This window comes from Notamacropus eugenii, chromosome X (genome assembly GCF_028372415.1).
Source record: "Notamacropus eugenii isolate mMacEug1 chromosome X, mMacEug1.pri_v2, whole genome shotgun sequence".
Classification (NCBI taxonomy): Eukaryota; Metazoa; Chordata; class Mammalia; order Diprotodontia; family Macropodidae; genus Notamacropus; species Notamacropus eugenii.
Window position 1 is genome coordinate 95825814 of NC_092879.1, and position 7658 is coordinate 95833471.

At 40.3% G+C, this 7658-nt stretch overlaps 1 pseudogene; it reads right to left on the bottom strand.

Moving 5' to 3' along the window:
* Positions 1-5918: 5918 nt before the first annotated feature.
* On the bottom strand, positions 5919-6230 carry LOC140515982 (non-histone chromosomal protein HMG-14 pseudogene; annotated as a pseudogene).
* Positions 6231-7658: the final 1428 nt, after the last annotated feature.

Genomic DNA, 7658 nt, shown 5'->3' on the forward strand with positions numbered 1-7658 from the left:
TGATGCAGGGAAAATGCACATGGAACATTCCCAAATGGATCCATCCATTGTCATAGAGAGTCTGTATAGAAAATGTAAAAAAACACAGAAAAATAAAAGAACTGTTCATTGGGACATGCATGATTGATGAAAATTGAAATTAATAAAAAAAATCTCAGCAAATGCTGACTGTGTGGACACTGAAATACCACTTTGGAAAACCCATGGGATACAGATGAAGAGCTTTTTAGAAATAATTATTTCTTTCATGTTCTTCTTTCCAAGGAAGAAAAGGAGCACATAAATGAACCAAATTGTTACCCAGAAGAACAAAGCAATAAAGGAAAGGGAGATTTAAAAAAGATGACAGAAAAATGAAAAAAGTAGGAGTTGTAGTTGTGAAAAGACAAAATTAATAAACCATTAGTAAATTTTTGTCCAAAGAGAATTCAAAATGGCAACTATACAAATGGAAAAGGGGGCATGACAGATATGGGAGGTTTTTCCCTTTCATGTTATTTCCATGCATACTCACAAAACTCAAACCTGTCCATCTAGTTCATTTCTGGATTTGTCTCAGGAGGCCCAGAAATGATAAGATGGCATCTCTGACATTTTATGTTTATGTGACCTTGGGCAAGTCTCTTAATCTTCTGGCCCTCAGTGCCATCATTTATGAAAGGGATTAGTTGGCCTCTGAGCTCCCTTTCTTTTTTTTTTTTTTTTTTTTTCAAGTAGAAAACCTTTTTATTAAGGAAAGTTTCAGGCTTCTTTTATGTTGTCAGTTTGTTGGTTGTTTGCATTCTTTTACTTGCCTAATTCTCTTCTTTATTTTGCTAGTGTAGAGGTGGGCAAGAATGTGGAAACTCCATGGCACTGATTACTTTGTGACCTTTTGAAAGGTGTTTAATATCTCTCTATCTTAGTTTCATTATGTGTTAAAAGACTGGTGTTGAACTGGTAGATCTCTAAGATGCCTCTTATCTCTAAAATCCAAGCTGCTATCAGAGAATTCTAGTTTGAGATATTTTGCATTGAGCAAGGTATGACTCTTAGGCTGCTTTGCTAGGATTATAGATTGGGAACTTGAAGGTCATTTGCTCCAGTCCTCTCATTTTATAGATGAAGAAACTGACACCCGGAGAGGTTTAGTAATTTTTCCAAGATGATAGGTAATAAGTTACAAATCCAAGATTTCAACTCAATCATTTCAAATGGCTTATAACTATTTAGACTAGCTTCTGTGTAGTTTAGCTTTGATCTGTGAACTATGCTGCTCCATTTGGGGGCTACTCCATTCCACAAAATTTTGCCTAAAGGCAATGTATTATATTTTTGTTGTTTGTCATATGATAGTAATTGAAGTCTAATTAAGGTACGATCTTTGCTTTGTTTATGGACCAACTACAAAATCTGGATTTAATTGGCTAGGGTTCAATTCAGAAAAGATTTATTAAGTACATGCCAAGACAAGGGTCTTGATACAAAATTGCCAGCCCTCAAGGAGCTTACATTTCTTTTTCTTTTTTTTTTTTTATTTTATTTTATTTTATTTTTTTTATTTTTTTATTATTAAATTTATTTATTTAACTTTTAACATTCATTTTCACAAAATTTTGGGTTACAAATTTTCTCCCCTTTTATCCCCTCCCCCCCCAAACACCAAGCATTCTAATTGCCCCTATGACCAATCTGCTCTCTCTTCTATCATCCCTCTCTGCCCTTGTCTCCATCTTCTCTTTTGTCCTGTAGGGGCAGATAGCTTTCTATACCCCTTTACCTGTTTTTCTTATTTCCTAGTGGCAAGAACATTACTTGACAGTTGATCCTAACACTTTGAGTTCCAACTTCTCTTCCTCCCTCCCTCCCCACCCCTTCCCTTTGGAAGGCAAGCAATTCAATATAGGCCATATCTGTGTAGTTTTGCAAATGACTTCCATAATAGTTGTGTTGTATAGGACTAACTATATTTCCCTCCATCCTATCCTGTCCCCCATTACTTCTATTCTCTTTTGATCCTATCCCTCCCCATGAGTGTCGACCTCGAATTGCACTCTCCTCCTCATGCCCTCCCTTCTATCATCTCCCCCACCCTCCTTGTCCCCATATCCCCCACTTTCCTGTATTGTGAGATAGGTTTTCCTACCAAAATGAGTGTGCACTTTATTCTTTTCTTTAGTGGAATGTGATGAGAGTGGACTTCATGTTTTTCTCTCACCTCCCCTCTTTATCCCTCCACTAATGAGTCTTTAGATTGCCTCTTTTATGAGAGATAATTTGCCCCATTCAATTTCTCCCTTTCTCTTCCCAATATATTTCTCTCTCACTGCTTGATTTCATTTTTTTTTTAAAGATATGATCCCATCCTATTCAATTCACTCTGTGCACTCTGTCTCTATGTATGTGAGCGTGTGTGCATGTGTAATCCCACCCAGTACCCAGATACTGAAATGTTTCAAGAGTTACAAATATTGTCTTTCCATGTAGGAATGTAAACAGTTCAGCTTTAGTAAGTCCCTTATGACTTCACTTTGCTGTTCACCTTTTCATGGTTCTCTTCATTCTTGTGTTTGAAAGTCAAATTTTCTTTTCAGCTCTGGTCTTTTCATCAAGAATACTTGAAAATCCTCTATTTCATTGAAAGACCATTTTTTCCCCTGAAGTATTATAGTCAGTTTTGCTGGGTAGGTGATTCTTGGTTTTAGTCCTAGTTCCTTTGACTTCTGGAATATACTATTCCATGCCCTTCGATCCCTTAATGTAGAGGCTGCTAGATCTTGTGTTATCCTGATTGTATTTCCACAATACTTGAATTGTTTCTTTCTAGCTGCCTGCAGTATTTTCTCCTTGACCTGGGAACTCTGGAATTTGGCCACAATGTTCCTAGGAGTTTCTCTTTTTGGATCTCTTTCAGGCGGTGTTCTGTGGATTCCTTGAATATTTATTTTGCCCTCTGGTTCTAGAATCTCAGGGCAGTTTTCCTTGATAATTTCATGAAAGATGATGTCTAGGCTCTTCTTTTGATCATGGCTTTCAGGTAGTCCCATAATTTTTAAATTGTCTCTCCTGGATCTATTTTCCAGGTCTGTTGTTTTTCCAATGAGATATTTCACATTATCTTCCATTTTTCCATTCTTCTCTCTTTGTTCTGTGATTTCTTGGTTTTGCATAAAGTCATTAGCCTCCATCTGTGCCATTCTAATTTTGAAAGAACTATTTTCTTCAGTGAGCTTTTGAATCTCCTTTTCCATTTGGCTAATTCTGCTTTTGAAAGCATTCTTCTCCTCATTGGCTTTTTGAACCTCTTTTGCCAATTGAGTTAGGCTAGTTTTCAAGGTGTTAATTTCTTCAACATTTTTTTGGGTCTCCTTTAGCAGGGAGCTGATCTGCTGTTCATGCTTTGACTTCATGTCTCTCATTTCTCTTCCCAGCTTTTCCTCCACCTCTCTAACTTGATTTTCAAAATTCTTTTTGAGCTCTTCCATGGCCTGAGCCCATTGGGTGGGCTGGGACACAGAAGCCTTGATTTCTGTGTCTTTGCCTGATGGTAAGCATTGTTCTTCCTCATCAGAAAGGAAGGGAGGAAATGCCTGTTCGCCAAGAAAGTAACCTTCTATAGTCTTATTTCTTTTCCCTTTTCTGGGCATTTTCCCAGCCAGTGACTTGACCTCTGAATATTTTCCTCACACCCACCTCACCTCCTGATCCTCACAGCCCGTGTTTGTGGTCTGAGATTCAAATGCTGCTTCCAGCCTCAGGGCTTTTGGCGGGGGCAGGGCTGCTATTCAGTACGAGATTATGTTCTGGTGCTGAGATCGGGGCAGGGCCACCTCTCAGGCTCAGTTCCCTCAGGGGGTTTATGCACAGACCTTCCACAATGGATTCAGGCTCCCGCCCGCTTGGGGAGCCCCTGTCTGCAGCCGCCTCTCAGCTTCTACCTCCCGGGGGGGCCTGAATTATGGGGGCACCCCAGTCCCCTCTCGACCCGCCAAAGAGACTCTCTCACCCACCCCTGTCACCTGTGGGTGGAGGGACTTGTGCGGCCGCTGGAGATCCCGTCCCTGAAGCCTGCTCGGATCTGTTTCTCTCGGTGCCGCAGCCGTGGCCGCAGCAGGTCTGGGCTGGGCTTTGCGTCTGCAGCGCGACGGACCTTTTGCGAGAGGTTTGCAGATCCCTCTGTGGGTGGAGGGACCTGCGTGGCCGCTGGAGATCCTGTCTGTGAAGCCTGCTCGGATCTTTTCCTCTCGGTGCCGCGGCTGCGGCAGGGCTGCACTAAGCTCCCAGTCCCGGCGCCCAGTCCGCAGCGCGAAGGACCCCCCTGCGAGAGGTTTGCAGGTCCCTCTGGAACAGAAATCTCCCTCGCTCCAATGTTCTGTGGCCTCTGGGTGCGGAATTCGCCGTGAGTTACTTCCCTGTAGCCATTCTATGGGTTGTGGGTTCAGAGCTATGTGTATGTGCGTCTTTCTACTCCGCCATCTTGGCTCCTCCCCCTCTGAGCTCCCTTTCAACTCTACATTCCATGATCCTTGGATACTATGTCTTCTTTCCTTCTCTTATTCTATTTTTTTTTAAAAAGGATCAGAGGAAGCAATAGGAAGCGTAATTAATAAACATTAGGCACCTACTATGTGCCAGGCACTGTGTTAGCACAGTACTTAGGCACCGAAGTTACAAAAAGAGGCAAAAGACAGTCCCTGCCCTTAAGGTGCTTACAGTCTAATGCAAGAGATAGCATGCATATAGCAATTAACAGAAGGAAGGCACTACAATTAAGAGGGATTGGGGAGGGCTTTCTGTAGAAGGTGGAATTTTAATTGGAAGCCAGGGAAGTTACTAGACAGAGTTAAGAAGGGAGAGCATTCCAAGTACGGGAGATAGCCAGAGGAAATGCCTGGATCTAAGAGATAGAGTGTCTTGCTCATGGAAAAGCTAGGAGACCAGAGTCACTGGATAGAAGAGTGCATGCTGGGGAGTAATGTGTAGGAAGACTGAAAAGGTAGGAAGAGGGATTGGTTATGAAGGACTTTGAATGCCAGCTAGAGGGTTTTGTATCTGATTTTTTTTCTTTTATAATCAAGATTTTATTAGTTCATTTGGTAATCAGTACATAGACACTATGAATAAATTGTACATTTAAAAAATGCTAGAAAAGTCCGAAAATTATGTAGTTACAATCCTTTTCTGAACTATTATTCCAGTGACTTTCTTACTTTAAGTTTGGAGGCAACTCTCCCTAAAAAGATGTTATCAAATACCTGTATCCTGAATATGAATAAGGTATTTGGTCTTTAACAAAGCAAAGTTCCACTAATTCTGTATTTGATAAAACTATACTCGTTACAGAGGTTTTCCAGTCTTTTAAAGCCCATTAATGGGCTTTTTCCATACTGGAAAAAAATGTACCACCACTGCCAAAGATGACAATCTCACAAATAGCACACAATTTTGAAAGGGAGATCCACCACCAGGGAGCAGTTTTATTTAGGAAACAATTGTACCGAAAGACAAGATGGATACAGATTAAAATAAAAGCTTTAAAATTCATGGTCACAACTCCAAATTGCTATCTATGCTTCATTTAATATGTCAAAACTGCCTGTGGAATGTTAAGTCTATGCACAAGACACACAAAACCATACTACTCAACATTCTAGTAATTTCTGGTTGTATTAAAACAAACAAACAACAAACCAAACGGACAACCAGCACATGATTTCACCTCTTTAAACAGGAATCTAAATAAAGCCACTTTAGATTGGCTTACACTTATCTAAATGTTTTAAAAAATTAATGTGATGAGGTGGGATTGCCTCCTTAAAAATGTGTTTCTAGAGCTACTAAAAAACTGGCATTTACAAAATAGTTGATAAAAATATTCCTCTGAATTGTACAAGAAGGGAGGTAACAGGGACAATTGTTAAAACACTTGATATAAGATGTTATTCAGATTTGGTTTCTTTCACTCCTGCTGAATCAAAGACTGGAAACTCTTCATTTTTAGTTTCTCCATTTTCTGCAGGCAAGTCATCTTTATTCTCTTCTTGGTTAGTAGCTTCTTCTTGTTTTCCTTTTGCTCCTTTTTTTTTTCCTTTTGTGTGAACTTTTTTGTCCTCAGATTTATTCTTTCCAGCTGTCTTTTTAGGCTTAGGTTCAACCTTTGCAAGGACTGGTTTAGCTGACAATCCAGCCGATTTTCTCTTGGACTCCTCCCTTACTTCCCCTTCTGCAGAGTTGACCTTCCTCTTGGGCATCTTGGCTGCGAGGGTGGATCGGCTCCCTCTCCCCACACACGGGCGAGCACCAGCGGGTGTGAGAGAAAGGGCCGCAGCAGCAGGAGCTTCTTCTCCAGAAGGGCTCCTGGGCTTCGACCTTTGTATCTGATTTTTGAGGCAATGGGGATCTATTGGAGTTTGAGTAGGGGAAGTGATATGGTTGGACTTGTACTTTAGGAAAATTACTTTAGTGCAGCACTTCTTAAACTGTGAATCATGACCCCATAGGACTTGTTCCTGTAATATAACAGGTCAATTGACTCTGTCCAGTATGTCATCAGGTAATGGTCATTTGGGTCTACGTCCATTTGCTCATTTCCCCCTAAAATGCTATGAAGATTTTTGGTAAAATATAGTCTACCGATGGTGTTTGTGCTTTCTTATGTTCGAGTCTGCACAGAGTCTGCCTCCCACCCAGACTTATGCCCTACATTCGAACTAAGAAAAAACATTGTGGGAGAAAAACAAAGGCCATCATTAGCGCATTAGCGCTCTGTCCTGCTGAAGAGGGAGTTAACGCCCTTTGGATCCAGACCTCTTTGGACAGACTACTTACTCATTGCTTCTGCTGAAGAGAGTGATAGGGGACATTTTCTTTCTCATAGGCAACCATACTCTTTTCAGAACAGTTGATATTTCCCTTACTTTCAGAAACATCTCAAATGAAATACCTCCTTCCCACAGCTGTGTATACTTTCATTTTGTGTTTACCTTGTTTACCTTCAATAATTTGGTCAAGTCCTTTGCTTGCTTGTTTTATTTCCTTTAAACAGAATTTTTAAACAGTCCTCCACTTTCTTTGTTGAAAAGCTCTCTTCCTTGTGGTGGTAAATGAGACCGAGTTTTGTTCAACCTGGAAACTGAGGTGCTCTGGGTTATTCTTTGAAAACATGTCTTATAATCTGTTCTCTAGGATTAAGTATATCTATAAAATTATTTGGTTCTTTGGTGATAACTTTTTCCTGTGGGTTGATATGCCCTGGAAATGTTTCTTCCTGGCTTCTTAAATTCATTTTAGGTTTCTTTTTGCCAGAGCACATGATCAATTTTTATAAAGTAGGATGCTATTACTACTTCTAATAGATATGTTTATGCTATCCCTAGAGTGTTGCATTAGTCGATCAAACAGAATTTCCCCTAACTTAGTGATCTTCATTGTCCTTCTATGAGATCTTATCCAGTTTTAAAAAGACTAGTCACCTAGAGTCGGGGTATGAGCCATGTATTTGGAGTCTGGCTAGCCCTTCCTTTAAGACACTGGACACTGTCCACTTAGTTCATGGTAGCTCCCATTAGGTGACTGTGTATGGTGCATTTGAACTTGGGCTATTTCTCCTTTTTGCCTTGAATGCCAATTTTTATGAATGCTTTCTCTGAAAACAGGATTGCAACATTTTTGCTGAAATT